The sequence below is a fragment of the Sus scrofa genome, chromosome 1 (genome assembly GCF_054392235.1).
Source record: "Sus scrofa isolate SSC_HxYL_T2T_F1_AM1 chromosome 1, Sscrofa_HxYL_maternal_Yorkshire_Landrace_v2.0, whole genome shotgun sequence".
Taxonomy (NCBI): domain Eukaryota; kingdom Metazoa; phylum Chordata; class Mammalia; order Artiodactyla; family Suidae; genus Sus; species Sus scrofa.
The window spans coordinates 68038697-68060562 of record NC_139383.1 but is presented as its reverse complement, the minus strand read 5'-3'; the positions used below and the strand labels follow the sequence as shown (position 1 = coordinate 68060562).

Genomic DNA, 21866 nt, shown 5'->3' with positions numbered 1-21866 from the left:
TTCAAAAATTAATAAAAGTAAACTGAAGTATATTTAAAATATTATTTCAAAACTTTTTGAATTGCTTTAAATATCTTGCTAGTTTCTTTCTATGAGGATCAACTAAAACTATTTTATACATAGTAAGTACATACTCACTTTTGTGAAAATCCTGTTTCTGTTAAGGTGGATTAATTTTTGTGGACTTTATAGGGACGGCATAGCCTTAGGAATCTGAAGCCACATTGTGAAATGCAAGAACCAGTCTAGTAGAAAGAAAAGGTTTAGTAGGAAAGAAAAGGCACTAGGCTGAGACTATAAAGTAAGGAAGTTTAATGGCACAGAGAGAGCATTTTTGTACCAAGAAGTTATTTTTATAAGAGAAAGGAACAATCTGACCTAGTTGGTCCAAACAGTAATGTTCATGAGTGAGATAATCTTGGGGAGACAGAAAGATTTCTCTCAGAAGAATGACAGTATCAACTGTCAGATCTAGTAATCAATTAAATCTTTGAAAATACTGTTATTTTCAAAGAGAGACCATTTCCACTTGCAGAAATTTTCTCCGACTTTCCTTTTTCATTTGTTATGGTTAATTGTAATTGCTTTAACTAAAAATAGATATATAGTTATAAATAAATAAACAATAACTTTTATGAGACCACTGTAAAACCTGTTTGCACATTCCTGATGCTATTTAGTTATTCACTCATAATTAAGGAATATCTGGTATCTCTTCTCACCTAGGGCCAGTAACATATGAGAAAGCACAACACCTTAGCTGCATCTGAGATATCTAGTAAGATCTGTCTCAAACCTCAAAGTAGTAAGAAAAATAATGGGCCAAATCATACTTGGTGAAAAAGATGTGGTGAGATCCCTCACATCCTCTCACAAAGGTCAAACATGAAAAGAAAAAATTCATTCATGAAAACAAATGCCTGTCTCAAAGCTTCTGCCTGGACAAACCAGGTCTTATATCTATACCAACATTCAAGATTAATGTTCTCTTTTGTTCACATGGAGAACCTGGGGCATGATTAAAGTTCTGTCTCTTGACCACATCTCCTCTTGTACTCTGTCTACAAACAAAGGGCTTTCCTTCCCATCAACTTGGTAGATAAATATCCCATAATCTCATCCATCCCCACACTCAGGAAAAATTTATGCAATACTGTAAAGCAGATTGACTTTATGAATTTTACCACCTGTAACATAAAAGCCAGTTTAAAAATATATATGTATATATATTCATACACGTATATAATTATAACATATACAGTTTATATATGCATTAAGTTTTATTCTTAACTTCTTGATGAGTTATGCTTTATTTTCTTCTACCAGCACAGAAATATTTCCATAAAGTATTTAAAATTGGTGTTCTAGAGGAAATAATTTTTTGGCAATACTGGGGAGAGTATTTTTTTCCACTATAATGCACAAATGCAGAAAAGTTTGTTTTCTTTACACCTTTACACCTGGACGATAGTTGAGATATTATTTTTCATACTACCTTAAAAGAAATATGCATCTCAAAGTATTTAATGATGAGTGCAATCCCCCTCCCAACAAGGATATATGCAAAAAGGAAAAAATGAACTGTTTAAGAAGAGAAAAAAGTTACTTGATTGCCAGGACGAGAATTATTTTTATTTTTATTTTTAATTTTTTTTTTTTGTCTTTTTGTCTTTTTAGGGCAGCACCTGCAGCATATGGAGGTTCCCAGGCTAGGAGTCTAATCAGAGCTTTAGCCACTGGTATATGCCACAGCCACAGCAATGCCAGATCTGAGCTGCATCTGCGACCTACACCACAGCTCATGGAAACACTGGATCCTTAACCCACTGAGTGAGGACAGGGATCAAACCTGCAACCTCACGGTTCCTAGTCAGATTCATTTCCACTGCACCATGACGGGAACTCCAAGAATTATTTTTAATTACAAAGTAATGATTAGAATCAGAATTCTAAGCCCCTGCCTGGTCTTCTAGTTTATAGTAACATAATTTTCTGGGAAATTTAAATACATAGAAATTGGATTAAATTCTACGAAAATGGAAAACTAAGTCAAATATTTTGTTAAAAATGGGGAGGGAATGGAGTTAGTAGATGCAAACTATCACATTTAGAATGGATAAGCAATTAAGTCCTAATGTATAGCACAGGGTATAACATCCAGTCTCTTGGGATAGACCATAAAAGAAGATAATGTAAGAAAGGGAAAGCGTGTGTGTGTGTGTGTGTGTGTGTGTGTGTGTGTGTGTGTGTGTGATTGGGTCACTTTGCTGAACAGCAGAAATTGGCACAATACTGTAAATCAACTATACTGTAATAAAAAATTATTTTGTCAAAGTGGGAGTTCCCGTTGTGGCTCAGTGGTAATGAACCCAACCAGTATCCACGAAGAAGCTGGTTTAATCCCTGGTCTTGCTCAGTGGGTTTAAGGATCTGGCTTTGCTGTGAGGTGCAGTATAGGTCACAGACATGGCTTGAATCTGGGACTGCTGTGGCTGGCAATTGGAGCTCTGACTCAACCCCTAGCCTGGGAACTTCCGTATGCCATAGGTGCAGCCCTAAAAAGAAAAAAAAAAAAAAAAAATGTCAAAAATGGATGTTCAATTTAATTTGAAATTTTTAAACTGAATTTTTTTTTTTGTCTTATCTCTTTTTAGGGCCTTACCTGCGGCATATGGAGGTTCCCAGGCTAGGGGTCAAACTGGAGCTGTAGCTGCTGGCCTACACCAGAGCCACAGCAATGCCAGACCTGAGCAGCATCTACGACCTACACCACAGCTCACGGCAACACCGGATCCCTAACCCACTGAGTGAGGCCAAGAATCGAACCCGCAACTCCATGGTTCCCAGTCAGATTCGCCTCTGCTGTGCCATGATGGGAACTCCTCAATTGAAATTTTAAAGTGAAACACTTCTGTTCTATCCACAGGAGAACATAAAAGGATTAATGGCAGAGTTTCTGCATTTATGATATTTGGGGAGCTATTATTTTATGTATTTATTCTATTATTTCTTACTTAACAATTTCACTTAATTTACATTACTGACAAGATATTCAACTAATATGATCACCATACCACAAATTCTAAATATTAAATATAAATAGATGAAGACAAAATTCATTTTCTCTATTTGCTTCAAACACTTGGACTTTCAAAGACAGCAAATTTTAATGCTAAGGAAATTCTGTGAACTAAAGGTGCCATCTTTATGTAATACTGCTATTAAACGCCTACTACAATCATTTTATAAATTTATAACAATCTGTCTTAGAACATTTCAATTAATATATACTTCAGATATTTAACAAAAAATGTGATTCTAATCCAAATTGAAATATATAAAGCTATCCTAATAAGTAAACCTAATAAGTAAACGTTTTTGAGTTCAACAGTATGAATGTGCTCTGAATATTCTGAATTCTTCTCCAATGATCATATAAAAAACATGAAAAAGAATAAAGAAAAGGATGGGAAAGGCTCTAATATTTATTGAATGCTTTTCTCTTTGTTTTCCTCTGTTTTCGGTGTATTATATATATCACCTTAAATAGCAGTTGTCTTCCCTTCTGTACTCTGAATCAAGGGTTAGCAAATTTTTTCTATAAAGAGCTAGTAAACATTTTAGGCTTTGCCTGTCTCTGTCACAACTATTAACTGTCAACATAGCATAAAAGCAGCCATGTACTTACATAAGTGAATGAAGTACCTGTGTTCCAATAAAACTTTATTTTTAAGACTGAAATTGGAGTTTCACATAATTTTAATGTCCAAAGTATGATCAGGACGAGGGATAATCAGGTCAGGACCTGTGCCCCTGGGGAATAAGTGGTTCAAGCCACATATTGGGCACCCCAACCCTGGGGACTGACACAGGGAAGGCAAATCCCCCCACTTAGCTGGTTAGAAAATAAGTGAAACCAGCAGAAGGGCTGTAATAAGCCTAGGCTCCACTCCTGAAGAGCGTGCAGACATTTACCTACTCCTGAAACAAGATTTAGAGAGCAAATTGAAACTGCATGGTACTTTGGCCAGTTTTCCATGACTACTCTGGAGCACACCCCAGCCTGAGTAAAGCACTTACTTTGGCCCCATTCACTTTGCAATACAGCTCCATAGTACAGATGCCAGGTGTGAGGGGAATGTTCAGCTGAAGGGACAGGAGCCAACCTGGACCAGGAATAGTATCTGAATGGGGTTGGGGTGTGATATTCATTACTGGCAATGATAGAGGCAGTGCATCAGAATCATACCTGGACTCTGACTGTAGCCAGGACCACCATAGTTCATTCCTAGATTCATGCTGAGCCCCACTCCAGGCCTTCCTGCTCCATTACTGCTCGCTTCTGGGGTGAGGGTTCTGGAGCTGGGAAGGGAAAGAACACACACTTAGAGGGAATAGAGACAGGTTGCATCTGAACTTCAAGAATTCCATTCCAGCTACTGGGTACCCTACTCCACCCCCAATAGGGTACTGTTGGTCCCTGAGCAAGTGATAAGCCCTAGCTCACTCCTGGTTCTGGTTAAAGCCTCTCCATCTCCAGCCCCACCTCCTACCAAGGTGAGAACTGCCAGTAAACCCTGAGGAAAGATGTGACTCATGTTCAGATCAGATCCAACTTTCCTACCAAAGTCACTGGACACATACAGACAATAGGGACACTCCTACATAAGGGCACCCCTTCAGGACTGAAATAGGTAACTGATTTCATAAAGACAGAAAAAGTGAAGTGAAGACAGAGGGATTTGTTTCAATTCAAAAAACAAGAGAAAACTCCTGAAAAAACTAATGAAACAGAAAAAAATTATTTACCAGATAGAGTTCAAAGCATTAGTAATAAGAATGCTAACTGAATTATAGAAAAGAAGAAATGAACACAGGGAGAATTATAACAAGGAACTAAAATGTGCAAAAGAACTGAGCTGAAGAATAAAATGACTAAAATGAAAAACACACTAGAAGGAATTAACAGCAGTAGGTGATACAGAGACTGTGTAAGTGATCTAGAAGATAGAATTTTAGAAATCACCCAACCAGAACAACAAATAGAAAAACAAATTTTAAAAACAGTAACAATGTAAAGAACCTCTGGGAAACATCAAGCATACCAATAATTGCATTATAGAGGTCCCAGAAGAAGAAGGCAGAGAGAAAGGGGTAAAAAATGTATTTGATGAAAGTATGTCTGAAATCTTTCTGAATATGAAGCAGACATCTACGTACGAGAAACACAGAAGGTCCAAAACAAGAAGCCAAACAGATCCATACCAATATATGTAATAATTAGAAGTTAGGAGTTCCCGTCGTGGCGCAGTGGTTAACGAATCTGACTAGGAACCATGAGGTTGCGGGTTCGGTCCCTGCCCTTGCTCAGTGGGTTAACGATCCGGCGTTGCCGTGAGCTGTGGTGTAGGTTGCAGACGCGGCTCGGATCCCGCGTTGCTGTGGCTCTGGTGTAGGCCGGTGGCTACAGCTCCGATTCAACCCCTAGCCTGGGAATCTCCATATGCCGCGGGAGCGGCCCAAGAAATAGCCACAACAACAACAACAACAACAACAAACAAAACAAAACAAAAAAAAAAGTTAAAGATAGATAATTATATAGACAATTCTAAACAATTGTCTATAGACAATTCTAAAGGCAGCAAAAGAAAAACTAAGAGTCACATACAAGGGAACCCTCCATAAGGCTATCAGCTGATTTTTCTTCAGAAATTTTCCAGGCCAGAAGGGAATGGCATGATACAAGTAATGTGCTGAAAGGAATGCAAGTGTTCATTCTCCCTACTCTCTCTCCTTTTCCACCAGCTGGATCCACAGGAATTTGAGGCCTTCTATTTTGGGAGGATTCAAGGTGGAAGCAGCCTTAAATCCTTAAATCAGTAGACAAACAAAACCCACCAGGAAACCAACCTTCTATGTTACTAAGCCAGTAAAATTTAGGGTTTAGTTGTAATGACAGCTAGCATCAGTCTAACAAATATAACATCTCAAGTGTAACATATCCAAAATAGAACTTTTTTCACCCGGGACATTCCTCCCCCACTCTTTGCCATCTCAGTTAAGTGTGGCACCAACCATTCAGGTTCTCAAGGCCCAAACCTGGCATCATCACCCCAACATCTTTTTCTGAAATGTAAATCAGATTATGATAATCCTGGGCCTAAAATCCTTCACATTTTTGTCAATGAACTGAGACAAAAATCCAAAATTTTTATTACAGGCCCTTCGATATCTTTAACCTCATTTATTTTCCACAGACCCTCTCGGTCCTGGCACTCCAGTGTACTGGCTTCTTTCAGCTCCTCGAATGTACTAATCTCTTTCCTATCATGAGAAATCTGGGCATTGTGTTACTCTCATCCTGGAAGGTTTTTCCCACCTTACTTGATCTGCTTAATTCAGATCTTAGCTCAAATGCCACCTTCTCAGAATGGTCTTTCCAATCTTGCTGTATAACTTTCCTCTCCCTTTTTAATTCCTGGGACATTGTAATTTTCTTCACAGAAGTTTTTATAAGTAGATACATATTCTTCTTTCCAGTGATTCAATGTCTAACTCACCTACTAGGCAGAATTTCCCATATGGGTATCAGTGACACGGGGATGCACCTGAAGATACATTATTCAAACTTTCATTTGCGTTTCCTTTTTATCTCAACTCACCAATATTTACTGTTGAATTAGTTTACTTTATGCACTTGGTTTATTAGTAAAATGGTACATGAATGACGTTTATAAATATGTTAATTGTTCATTCTCAAAAATTTTTCCAATAGAGCTATTCAATCAAACAAGTTTTAAAAATATTGCACTAGACCATAAACTCCATAAGAAGAAGGATTATATCTGTCTCTCCACCCCTCAAATGCCCTTGCATGTGACTATCCTCAATAAATACTTGTTGAATAGGTAAATAAATAATAAGCATCTACAATTTATTGTCCTTCATAATTAGTTGGAATTATTATATGAATGCTAGAGTAACTAAAACTGTATTTATAAAAATGAATTATTCTAGGCTTGCTTTAATAAATAGACAAAAATCAATTCATAAATAATAGCATACATTTGCATACAAACATTGTTCTAAAGTCTTCTAAAAATTATGTTGTCTCTTTCATAAAGGTTAAAACCCCCTCCACTATCTCCTTTAAGCTATTCAGCTATTCAGTTAAAACTTTCATGAAGATAATACAAAGGGAAATGTCAACCCCGGCAAATTATCAAAAATTCCAAATTAAATAGAATCTGAATTAAGGTTTTATCCTATCTTCAATCTTACAATCACATCTTGGGAAACATTAATATAATTACTACTATTGTACTTCATGTCTTCAATATAATCAACACCATATTTTTATATATTTTTCTCAAATCATATAGTTGCTTTATTATTTCCTTTACTATAGTCTTCTTAGGCAAAGAAATATATAAAACTTTTTTTTTTCCTGGAGCAGTATCCCCTTGCCTAAGGGGTTTTTGTTTGTTTGTTTATTTTTATTTCCCCAATACGTTATATTTTTTCTACTGTACAGCATGTTGACCCAGTTATACATACATGTATATAATCTTTTTTCTCACATTATCAGACTCCATCATAAGTGACTCGACATAGTTCCCAGTGCTACACAGCAGAATCTCATTGCTAATCTATTCCAAAGGCAATAGTCTGCATCTATTAACCCCAGGCTCCCAATCCATCCCACTCCTTCCTTCTCCCCTTTGGCAACCACAAGTCTATTCTCTAATGATAGCACTTATATCTGAAATCTAACATATGGCACAAATGAAAAGAAAATCATGGACTTGGAGAAAAATCTTTTCCTATTTTTAACATAATCCTTTGTATATAATAGTTTTTTTGTTGTTTTTTATAGCAATTCCAATCATCTGCCCCAAATTTGCTTTTTTTTTTTCCCCTCCCTCTACTTCCCTTTAACCCACTTTCCTCCCACTGGTAAGCTATCAGAATGAAGTGACAGAAAGTTTAGCAGGGCCTTGATCTCTGATATTTCCCAGTCTATTTCTCTGTAATCAAAATGGGAAGAATAAGTTGAAAAATCAAGTTCAGTAGCTGGTGACAGACTAATCGTCACAGAAAATTACTAGTAGTATTTCCTCTCATTCATTTATTCATTCATAGTCAATAATTATGAAACACCCTTATATGCAAAGTGTTATATATTCATAGATTAAAAAAACAGATGTAATTCAGGAAATGTGTGATAATTCACTGAGAAGCTCTGAATGAAGACATTCTGGGTGGAACAACAGCAATCATAGTTTCTACTCTCTTCTTGATTGCCTTTTCCTTTTTAACAGACATTCTTCTTGTTAATATTGTTATTATTTGGGTTTTTTTAAAAAATAACACATAGGAAAGCAAAATATATCCTTACACGAAAATACAAGTATACCACTAAATTACTTGCCAGCTTGCTCTAAGTAAGGTTGCTGGGTCATGTCTAGGTGCGTTTTTATTTTATTTATTTATTTTTATGATTTTTAATTTTTTCCGTTTAGTTGATTTACAGTGTTGTGTCAGTTTCTACCATACAGCAAAGTGACCCAGTCATACATGTGCATTTTTCTTATGATGATTATTTGCTGATCGAATTAGCATTATAAATGAACATTTATTGTTCTCATATTTCTATGCAGATTTTAATCTCTCCTCTAATTTGATTTTGTGGTGTTTAAAGACATCATTGTTTTCATGTATCTACAAATACCTGAATTTTAGATTTTTAGGACTATTGCATTTCTTCTATTCTGTATCTTCCAATCTGATTTTCTTGAACTCGTTTATTTTCTTGTTATTTACCTTTACTTATGTGAGAGTACAATTTTAACTGCTAAAGATTTTAACTCTTTACCATACGTTACGTTCTACATATTACAGATTTTTTCATACTAAGTTTTGTGGCGTCTTGAATTTCAGTATAGTTAAGATATTCTCTACCTCTGTAAGATGAAATGGACATTTCTTTGCATTTCTTTTTTTTTTTTAAATCAGTTACTATTTTATTCCATTAAACTTTAGGCAAGCTCCAAGAAGAGCTAATTAACAGCCAATTCCTGACTGGATGGCTGCTATATTCAGAGCTACTGAATCCACAACAGTGTTCAAATGAATGAATGAATGAATAAATAAATAAATAAATAAATAAATGCAACTGTGACCAAATACCTCCTTCTTCTGCCAAATCTAAGCACAGTACAAAATTCTTTGGACTCTTAAGAAAAAACTTTGGGCTGAGAGTGAGGCCAAGACTTGAGGTTGGCTCTTCCCCTGAGGAATATGTCAGTCCATAAGGGTGCCTAGGACAGTCTTCCTCAGCCTTCTTTACCCTGTTCTACAGCCTTACTAGTGATGTTCACAACTGACTGGGAACATAGCACTTTCTATCTGAAGCAAGCTTTAATGCACTTGAGGAAACAGGGCATTCTTTCCATCAGAAGAGGATGGTGCAGGATGAATGAATCTTTAGTAAAGGAGAGATAAAAGAAAGAAAGGGTAAGCCAATAGCTTCATCTTTGAATGCCGAGTTAGTAATTGTGCCTAAACCTGATAAGAGTTTTTTAAAAAAAAATTAAGTGAAACTGATTTTTTATAAGAAGAAATGTAAAAAAAATACATTTTTTTTCAGATGAACTGAAAATAACATTATAACTATAATAGGGAAGAGAGGAAGTATAAGATGGAGAGGTGTTGTGAATGAGTTAAAGGCCTTGTCTATTGACCTCCTGCTAGAAAAGATTATGTCTAAAGTTCATGAATCAAGAAAGTAAACTAATAACCTATAAATGAAAAGAATCTGAAAGAGAAAACACATATATCTGAGTCACGTTGATCTACACCTGAAACTAACATGACATTGTAAATCAACTGTATTTCAATTTTAAAAAGAAAGAAGGAAAGGAAGGAAGGCAAGGCAAGGAAAGGCATGTTATGGAGGGCCAGACATAGCTACAAGAAGAGTTAAAAATGGACATTTGGGACTGGGGATAGTGCAGAGTAGAGCAGAAGATAGGGAGGGTAGAACTATATAAGACCTTCGTGCAATTTTATATTTAAATCGTGTGCATGTACTACTGAGACAAACATTCAATACATACACAAAGAGGCAAAACAAACCCAATGACCTATCTTAGCATTACCAACAGTTAGACAGTATCTTCTCAAAATAAAATACAGTAACAATGAATTATTGACGGGATTATTTTGTGCCCTAAGATGAATCTAAATATAATTGAACATTTATATTCTAACCACCAATTTGTTGGAAATACATGGAATAAAAAGATTTTAAGCTAAACTGGACAGGAAGGAAATCAAATTCCAAAACATCAGACATTTCTAAAGCACAAATGATCTAGTTTCTAACACATCAATGGCAAATAAAGAGGAGGAAACTATTACAGTATAAATGAAACATAACATATGAATACATGTGAAACACAATTGACTCCTGATGTAAATAAACCACCTACAAAAATGCATCTTCGAGAAACAAGAAAATCTGAAGATATACCTGATATCAGATGATATTATGGAATTAGAATAGGCTTAATGATAACAAAATGAGTATGTTAAAAATGCCTTTGCAGTACAGATGAATATGAAAGTATTTATAAGTAAAATGACACAATATCTTGGATTTGCTTTAAAAGTTTTCCAGCAACATAAAATGTTAGGGGTAATAGTGATAAAAAATAATGAAAATACATGGTGATTTTTGTCTCTGGGTGATGAGTATATTGAGTTTATTATACATTACTATGTTCTCTATCTTTATGTTTCTACAACAAAAAGTTTAAGAAGTAAGTGGATTCAGATGTACTGGGAGATTTTATTTAGTAATGTATGATTGTGTAGAAAAAATAAATAGGTAGATAAGCAAAATTAAGATTGAAATTATGCAATGCCATTGTGATATGATTCCAAATCTTTTGCTGAGTATGTCTGTGTGTAAGAAAGTGGTACTTTCCACTTGAAGAAACATGATTTATCCTGAGAGACAGAGACTTGCCTTGGAAATGACTATGAGTGAACATTAAAAGAACCATATGTTTGTGAGTACAGCCAATCTTAGTATTAAGTATTTCTGGCTGAAGAACAGACCACTGAACAAAGACCTTTCCTTCCTCACACCCCAAGAAGCACTGGGCTAGACTGGAATGTACATGGGCAGAGGGGGCGGGGAAAGAGCAGGAGGGTTGACCTGAATCATATCATTTCGTGATAAGTTATAGGGGCAACACGTGCTTCCTGGCTTGTTGGATACCTGGTAAGTCAGCCAACATTCAGTGCTAATGTGCAGTTCTTCACCCTCACGGGAGCGCTTCTAGCTCTTGCAACATAGCCAGGGAAACCAGGATGGGTCCTTTGGTCACGAGAAAACAACTCTAGGTATTCTTGGAAATATCAATGAAGAAAGAGCCCAAGGTGAGAAGAACATTTTATTGTCATGTCATCTATCTTGGGTACTATTTATTGAAAAGCCATTATCTGAGTTGGCACATGCACACTACTATATATAGGGTAGATAACTAACAGAGACTTACTATATAGGGCAGGGAGGTCTGCTCAATGTCCTGTAATAATCTATATGGGAAAAAAGAATAGATATATGTATATGTATAAATGGTATGCTTTGCTATAAAGCTAAAGCTAATATAACATTGTAAACCAACTATACATACCCAACAAAGTTTTTTAAAAATTGAGTCTCAGTTAAATACACACTTACATAAATATAATAATATGTACATACTCTTTGCATTATTCCACTTAATAAAGTATGAATACAACAATAAATAAACTATAATGTTATCTTGCTTGAAAGTATTCCATTATAGTACTACACTTCAGTTTGTTCAACTTACCCTCTATATCTAGATATTTAGGTTGTTTCCCAGTTTTTACTATTATAAAAAATGGCTCATTGGATATTTTATAGTTAAATCTTTGTGCTTATCTTTATTCTTCTATGATAAATTTCAAGCAATTCAGTTTCTGAGTCAGTATGGTATTGTGAATGAGCAAAACAAAATGAACTGCCCCCAAACAGAACTTAATGTGGTAAAGTATTAAATATATGATAAAGTAGACATCATGGATTAGTGTAGAATGGAATTATTTTATAGTAAGTGCTACTAGGCCAATTGCTTAGCCATTTATCAGATTTATTTTTATATCCATCTTTGTTATATAAATAGTTTAAGATGGCTTACTCAGATATGTGCAAGATAAGGTAAATTTTAGATGGGATAAATAGAGTAAGGAGAAAACAAAGAAAAGGGGAGAGGTTTTCTTTTTTTATGCTTGCCTTAAAATACCATATATTTGCTGGACATAACCCACAAACTTTAAATGAGAAGACAGAAAGTAGTTGTAATAATTAATTTAATTCACATAGCTAATGAGATGAAGACAAGCTAGTTGCTACAAAGAAGCAGAAATACTTGTCTGTTAAGCCCTGAAGGAAAATCCCTCTAGACTATCTTGGAGAACAAGGTATAAATGAAATGGACAACACCCTTACAGTATGCATAGCAATGCATTTCATCGGGCTGTTTATACAACATCCTCCAACATAAGTTAATGGCATTGTATCGAAGTACAAATCAATACAAATTCCACAGGGGAAGGTGAGCAATAAAACACAGTCCACACAGGCAGCAACCTATTGTACTGATTTCATCCAGGGACAGAGTATCTAAAAGAGGATCGAGAGTATATTTTTTTAACTCAATCCCTCTTAAATACAGTTTCTCGCAACCAGAGCTTTGATAGATATTGAGCATGAGTGAGTTAATATTTCCTGAAATGTACTATGAGTGTAGCCATGTAGGAAGCAGAACAATGAAACCCCTTATAAGTATATATAAACCCCTTATAAGTATATATATATATAAGTATATATAAACCCCTTATAAGTATATATAAACCTTGGTATGAGTCCATCTCATCTCTCTGAAGTAAACAGTGTAAGTAATTTTAAACAGTTTAGATGAAATAACTAGTCAGTTAATGGGCCCATACTCTTTATATCATGGTTATAATTGAATACTTACATAATGATAATATTTAATATGTAATATTCCTGCTAAACCATAAGATTTGAGGGCAGGAAGCACAGCATATCTTACTTGCATAGAATGGAAATACTATAGGCATTTACAACCCACCACTACCACCTCCTTGTATCTTACATGGAATAATGACCTATAAATTCCAGCTTGTAATTTATAGGTAGCACACATTTTGGACAGAATGCTCAAATTAATAGTCTATAATTTGGGAGGGGATTAAAAGAGGTTATATTTTATGAAAAGGAATACACTAAAATCTGGGATCTCAAATCATTAAAGTTTACCTGATGAGTTGCTGAACATGCAAGCAAGAGCTAAAGACCAAAAATAAGACAGGTTTTTGATAATGTTAATGTCAGGAATTCCTCTTCAGTTGCTTTATTAATATTAAAACTTTTATCAAGCTCAATCTGTGTTCTGCAAAGTTTGACGCATGGGCCTTTGGTTTAAAAACTGGAAAAAGTAAACCTTCCAGGCAATAATTTCCTAGAAGTACTTTATTCCTTAGACAAATGAATCTCTAACTGATGGAAATGCTCATATTCCTCAGCTTTCTGTCTGAGGATACACTCTGCCTGTTGGTAGATAAGGGCAGGGTAGGGGAAGAGGAGAAAAGTAAGAAATACATGGGTCTTATTTTCTTTATTCCTAGCCTTTCTTTTTCGTCTTATGTTTTTCTAGCATGTAGGCCACTTTATAATATGTCTTGCACTATAAGGCAAGAATCCTACATTATATGTATTCCAGATTTTTAAATGAATTGTTTCATATGTTTGAATTATTCAATAGCATGCTTTTCCTAAATAAACTAGTAAAAACTAACTCTCTGAGATTCTAAGATCTCCCATTCATGAGTTATAAAGTCCAGAGAAAGTTAAGGTAACATCATAATGAACTCAACGCTAGCTCTATGAAAATTTTCCTATTTGTATTTTTAGAATACTGGCTCTATGCAAATGTTCCTATTTGTATTTTTGTTTTTGCTATGGCAGAAAATGTGAAAATAAGTTATCTTATTAATACGGTGATGAAACATGCATAGGAGTGGAAGTCTTATTTTTTGCTAATATTACTTTAGATAATATGCACAGCAAACTTAAAAATTTAAACAGTTTTAAAAATCTATTCTTGATCTTAACATTTGGGAAAAAATAAACTTCTATAACTATAGTTGAATTTAACAAAGCTTATATTAAATCCAGGAAAACAAACTCAGCTAATATTTCACTTGCCTATAAGCTCAATAATTTAAAAAAATAGTTTTTCTGGAAAACAGACAAAATGAAATTCATTATTAAGACAACAGTTTGCACAATTGACATGAAAAACAGCCGAGTGCTATGCTAAATAAAACAAAGGGCAGGGTAGCATTCGTGTGCAATTATCCAGAAGCCTAAATCAACGCTACTCATCTCTGGAATATTGATGACTTGGTGTACCACCTCTGCAGAGAATTCCAAAGTAGCAGGTGGGGGTGATGTAGTGATGGGACAGACATTCAGAGGGAAGATAGAGAATTAATGGTCTGAGGTTTTAGGAGAGGCAGGCAGGGTCCATGGGAGTTTGCTAGAGATGAAGAAAGAGAATTGAGTCAACAAACGTATGATGTGATCCACTGAGTCAACAAACATGTGAATGCTTACAACATGCCAGGCAACAGTCCAGGCATTAGTGACATCAATTTCAAATACTTGAACTAATACCTTCAAAGAACACAGAAGTCTTTACCGAAATCATCACATAACTGAAGCAGAGTAAGAAATGTGAGTACCAAGAAATGCAGCGCAAATGGCTAGAGTTGACATGAGCAAATGAGCAGAACAAATATCTGCCAAGTTCAACTGTCACAATTAAAAGGCATCATCAATTGAGGGATGCCAAAGCACTTGTGGGTTATTTGTTTTTATTTTCTATCTTCATAGAGAAATATGTTTTTTCCCAACTTGTATATTAGAACATGACTTACATTTCCCAATTTAGAGAATCAGTGTTAAGATGATAACCACCATTCTTTTTTCTGGTAGCCTACATGGAACATGTGTGGTCTCCTCTGAACCACACACTCAGACACACACACTGACACACACACTGCTGATGTCCTTCTTATTTGGATTTATCTGCAAATTGGAGTAAGATTTGTAACTGCAAAAACACTAAACAAAACGGTGACTAAAATTTTATCTGCTTGACAAAATTAATAGTATTGTGGACCTAAGATCAACAGATCTATGGATCTAAGATAAAAGCTTATTTTGAAACATGTAATATTTCAAGGCTCAGGGCCATATATGTCCTTAACAGTGTCAGCTACTCTCTTTTGACCCAACTCTACTTGAAAAACTGCTGTGGTGTCTCCTCTCCTTATCTGAGTTAAGCATCACATTTATCCTCTGGCCTTGTCCTCAGTGAGAGTCGTTTAAAGACATGGTGCCCTCCTGTCAGCTGCTTGCTGCTCATCATTCATTGAAATAACAAGACTCAGATACAACCTTAGTCTGTTCGACCCCCATTCATCTGATGGGAAACTTCTTAGGGAAAAAAAAAATTGCCATGTATGATTGTATAAATGGCAACCCAGTTAAAAAACAAAAGCTAAATGATTACCACAAACATCTAAAAGATACATTCTAACATCATAAGCATAACAGAAGTTCAATCAATATTTGCTAAATCAGCGAACAAATGAATGATAAAGAAAATTAACCTGCCTTTATACCCACTACAGACTTGAATGACACTCATCTAATGATAACAATGTTCTATTTATTTATTCTATAGAATATTTTCCATGATTTTGATATTACTGTTCTCTTTTCTAACCTATAAAACACTATATTCTCCAATTTAAATATATAAAATTTTATTACAGGTGGCACATTTGCAGACTGAGGTCTTTTCTCCTCAATAAAAGCTATTTTTTTAAGATAACAGATCCAAGACCACTTTAATTTATTTGGTCAGTGATAACTGACCTAAAATGTCCTAAATTAGGTCATAGCACAGGAGACCATACCGGCTGAAACAAATCATCAGGCTGTTTCAACTTCTGACTTTGGATTTCTCCAGATACTTATAAAAACAAGTGTTTTTTAAAAAGGAGAAAAATAGAAACACTTTTTTACACTCTTATGCAGAGATGACATTTAGACCTTCCTAGTTCGTAATTTCCACAAAAGCCAAATGGGTATTGCCAATCATCCAGAGCTGTCATGGAGTATAAAGCAATTAAGACCTTTTAAAGAGTTTGTAATGACTATTTTGTCTTAAAATACTGTGGCAAGCAACAAATGACATTCAGTTGCATTTAAGTCATTTTAATGACTTGATTGGATCACGTTTATCATTAGGACAAAAAACTCACGGGGCCTATTTTTCATGATCTCTCTATACAAATTATTGCTGCATATGCATTACTCAATTCCTGGGTACAAGGCATGAAGGTAGTCTTGAAATTTTAGCTTTCCTTCTATTACCTTGAGTTGGTGCATTAACACTCGACTCTTCCCTCAGCATTTTCTAGGAACTCTTTCTGTTGCCTAGGGCCTTCTTATCTACATATTTTTATGCATGAAAAGGTATATACAACTATGACCAGAAGAAAGCATTTCTGAAAGCAATCCATGATCATAGTTAAGTCTTTTAAATGATATGGAAGACAAGTGTAATGAGCAAATCTGTGTACTGGCTGGAGTGACGTGTGCAGATAAAGTCAAGTTCTGGTTATCAAGAAAGGATAGAAAGAAGCTCAGTGCTTAAGAAAAGTGAATGGAAATGTGCTGCCTGAAGGTTGTGAAGCAAACGCTGAGATATGGATGACAGCTTCCACTCTCACATACTCCTTACAAAAGACTGATGACAAGTGGTGGACAAAGGAAAAAAGGTAACCCCAATCCTAAATATACAAAGCATCTTTTAGAAATTCTGGGGGGGGGGGGATATTAAAGTCATTATTTTTACATCCTAACCCAAATATATCTCTAAAGATTAATCAAGAATCTAACCAAAATTACATTAACCCACAGGATTTGAAAATATAGGAATACTGAAAGCTAAAAATACATTTAAGAAGAGAGGCTTGAGCTTTAAACTACTCCCTCATAATATTCAACATATAATTGATCTGATGCATGCACTTAACTTTATGGGATGTAAAATAGCATGCAGTGACATTTTATTTTTTACTAAACTTAGGTAACCACACTTTTTTTGAATGCCACCCATGAGTCACTGTATATGCTGAAATCATCCCTCTTCGGTAGCATGAATATACAGGCCTTTAACAAGTCAAAAATTAAACTATCTCCTATCATTTCTGAAATAGAGTAGATTGACTGATGGAGTCAGATAGTTACAGTTTGTTGGCTTTCTATGTGTCAACTTCCTATCTTCCCTTTCTTCAGTCATAGTGTCAATTGTCATCACCATTATCCTCTAAAATGATAGAATGTTTGTACTAGAAGGAACATTAGAAATAAAGTTGCCACACTGATTTATTTTCAAGGAATTAAGGTCTAAAGAAGCTAAATGATATGGGACAACCTGGGAAAAGAGTGGGAATTCAAGCATCACTACTAATTTTGCGCTACTCTGAATGGTTGCTTCTATTATACTGTATTACATTGAATGTAAGGCACTATCAAGTTTATGGCACATAATTATTTTATATATCATTTTGAAAATTGATAATGGACATTAAATGATGATATACTGTCAACTATGTCACATCCTCATTTCAAAGATGTTAACAGTGAGAAAAATGGGAATCTTAGAATTGCTGAAATATGTCATCACACACCATATGGGAAGGAAAGAATTGCTTCCTGGTCCAATCAAATTCATAATTAGATAGTTGGTGATTACCTAATTCATCCCAATGACTTTAATTTTTTGTGGCCATACCCAAGGCATGTGGAAGTTCTTGGGCCAGAGATTGAACCTGCACCACAGCAGTGACCCAGGCCACTGCAGTAACAATGCTGGATCCTTAATCCACTGTGCCACAAGGGAACTCTATAACAACTTTAATTTTATAGCAATTCAGATCTAGAAGAGCAAATGACTTACCTGAAATCACACAGAGACCTGATAAAAATATTAGGACCTAAACACAAATTTGGACTAGCTGTGATGGCAGCTTCCATAACTTTATTTTTTGCTCTTTAGGGCTGTACCATGGCATATGGAGGTTCCCAGGCTAGGGTAGAATAAGAGCTCTAGCTGTCGGCTTATACCACAGCCACAGCAATGCCAGATTCAAGCCACATCTGTGATCTACACCACTGCTCACAGCAACGCCAGATCCTTAACCCACTGAGCAAGGCCAGAGATGGAACCCACATCCTCATGGATACTAGTTGGATTCATATCCACTGAGCCATTATGGAACTCCAGCTTCCATAACTTAATTCCTATTTCAAACAGTAAGTCACTATGTGATTAAGGGAAGTCCCACACCCCTTTCTCTGTATCACTGGTTTAAGAAAAGAGGTCTGCAGTAAGAAGATAGCACCCAGTAGTCTGTGTGATCCCTTCCAGACCTAATGATCTCTAATTATTATGCATGTATGCAATACATATTCTACACACGATAAATCATGGTTCTTAATAATTACTTGCAAGAGAAATGCAAAATTTTGTTGACATCTTTTCTCTGTCATACTGAATTCAGTAGAAAAGCTGTAAAATAAAAATTCAAAATGTTCATGAAGGATCTGATTCTCACCAGGTCTGCTATAATCATCACCTTCTTTCCCCACTCTCCCATTTCATGAAAAAAATGTATTGAAATTTCAGATATATGTTGGACATCAGTATATTTGTGGTTATAATTTGAGTCTTCTGACATAATTTTCTAAAGAATGTTATTTTCAACTCCATGTAATTGTTGGCCATGCTATTCCTACAAGTGTGTTCAAAGTCAGAAGAGAATATTTACAAAATACTAGAACAATGGTTTTTACTATGATGATTGTTTTTATTTATCCAATAGATCAGTTATCAGGTGTGATTCTGAGCTAGTCACATCAGTATCACCTGGAAACTTGTTAAAACTGAAACATGTCAGGATTTCTATATGACCTATGAAACTGAAACTTTGAGGTTTGGGCCAATAATTTCTATTTCAAAGCCCTCCATGGGCTTCTGATGCACACTGACATTTGAGAACTGCTACAGTAGGTATGTGTGTGTGTGTGTGTATATGTATGTATATATATATATATATGTGATGATTTTTTTCCATTATAGCTGGTTTACAATGTTCTGTCAATTTTCTACTGTACAGCATGATGACCCAGTTACACATACATGTGTACATTCTTTTTTCTCCCATTATCATGCTCCATCATAAGTGACTAGACATAGCAACAACCCAAATGTCTATCGATAGATGATTGGATTAGGAAGATGTGGTATATACACAGTGGGTATTTATTGCTGTTTTCCATAGCATAATCTATCGCATGAGTTTTATTTTTCATTTTTTAAAGTTTTATTGCAGTATAGTTGATTTACAATGTTGTGTCATTTTTCTGCTGTACAGCATAGTGACCCAGTCATACAGATATATAAATTCACTTATATTATCTTCCATCTATTGCATTACTTTTTGAATCGATACTTTAAAAACAATTCCCAATATTTTATTTGTGAACGAATACGCACTAGAATAACCAAACCACTGAAAACTTTGTACTGACATCAGGTGGTCCCTTTTTTTTGTTGTTGCATTTTTTAGGGCTGCACCCTAGGCATATGGAAGTTCCCAGGTTAGGGGTCAAATAAAAAATGCAGCTAGCATCCTATACCACACCCAAAGCAACAGCATATCCAAGCCATATCTGTGACCTATGCCACAGCTCATGGCAACGCCAGATCTACTATCCACTGAATGAGGCCAGGGATAGAACCTACATCCTCAAGGATACTAGTTGGATTCATTTCCTCTGCACAACGGGAACTCCAACATCAGGTGATCTTGATGAAAGCACAAATGGTATTGACTGAAATTGTTTCAAGTTAATGTCTTACCCCAAACAGTATTTCTTTGGTTTAAACAGGATATTTGAGAGAATACTATGGAATATGAGAGATTTTTTAAAGGTCTCAAATATAATTATCCCTTGTGTCTTTTCAACTAATTATAGTATTTCCTTATAATTAGGCATGTTCTTTTCTTCCATAGCTTTGCAAAATTTACCTTCTATATTTATGTGCATGGATTGAAACTAAGTTCTGGCCACAGCACCTTATCAGCACCTTACAGTGGCACAAGAAACTTACCTACTTTACATATTTGTAAAATCTGAAGTCGGATGGGAGACTGTGGCAGAGTCTAACATTCACTATTCACATCTAGACCTAACTTAATATGGTCTCTTCAGAGTGAAACTGTGAGTTTTTACCACTCATTACACTTGCAGGTCTACCTGTTGCCTTTCTGCTCTCCTAAGACTGAAGGTGGAGATTAGACACAAGCTTTGGACCCTGCTCTGACCAGACATTCTCGAGCAGGATCTTACAGTGATAACCTAGGGGAGACACCATGAGGGGACTGAGGGACCATTACAAAAACTACGTAGAGATTGGGGTACTGGGGGGATGTTTTGTATTCCATCCAGATTCCCCATTTAGGACCAAGTGACTTTTTTCCGCTGGCTGTCAGGAGTATTTGCCAACAATGGTGCACAGCAAGTCCCACTATAAGTATTGCCCTCAATCCAAGAGGAGTTGCTTCACCCAAGTGTATGCTCTCCCTGGGGGCAAACTACACCCAATGACTGATTGGCATGGGGAAACAAAAGCCCGGTACCCTTGCTTCAAGGCAGTACAACTCTGAAAGTCCATGCAAGCCCCAGAGATTCTCATGGGGTCCATTGGGTGTGGCAACTGCATCGTAATTCAGCCTCCCCCTGCCCAATCCATCTGTCCTCTGCTGCTCTTACAGGTGCTGCTCTCAAAAGCACTCTCAAATACCACCTGCATGGAAATCTCTTCTAGAGTCTGATTCCCAGGGAAACTGACATAAGATAAACTATTGCCTCCTGCCAATACTATTCCCCCCCAAAATAGTGTTAGGGGGAGAGATTTAATTTATATAAATTAGGTAATCTTACATCGAATAATCTCTTTGTTGTGTTAAATCTACAATAAATGCAAGTATTTTGAAAGGCTACCTAGGTCAGTCCGCATTTTTATATTAAGTCCAATTAATATATTGTTTTACACTGTGGTTTTAGACCTGTGCCATTGTTTTGTTACTGCTCTTATAATAATAATGAAATAATAATGAAATTATCTTCCCCTTAAAAGAAAAGCTATCATGCATCTAGTTCTCAATTATCTTTTTTTTTTCTGATTTTGATCCCTGTTGTCAGATATACTCAGCTACATTTATTTATTGTATCTTCTTCCATCTTCCCTGTATTCATCTAGTTTTTTGGGTCATTTTACTGAAGTACTCCCTTAGAATGATATTTTACATGAAGGATATATGAATGTTCCAAGTACTATTTTGTCCAAATTTGTTTTATCTTGCTGATAAATTATCTGGATATAAAATTCTGGGCTTAAAAATCCTCAAAACTTTGAGGAAATTTTTACATGATCTTTTGATATCCACTGATGCCAGAGTAATTCTCATCCCTTTGTAGTGACCTGCTTTTTAATTTTTTTTTCTCTCCAAAGATTTCAGAATTCTCCTTGTCCTATGGGTCTTAAATTTCACCAGATTGTATCTAGATGTGTTTCTGTGGTTTTGCTTAATTTTAT

At 35.5% G+C, this 21866-nt stretch overlaps 1 long non-coding RNA gene across 1 annotated transcript in view; it reads right to left on the bottom strand.

The window, feature by feature from the left end:
* Positions 1-1628: 1628 nt before the first annotated feature.
* The window catches only part of LOC110260404 (uncharacterized), a 249758-nt gene continuing 229520 nt past the window's right edge, over positions 1629-21866 (bottom strand). The window contains exon 4 of the long non-coding RNA XR_014806470.1: positions 1629-4362. This is a non-coding gene — a long non-coding RNA (uncharacterized LOC110260404). The remainder of the gene's footprint in view (positions 4363-21866) is intronic.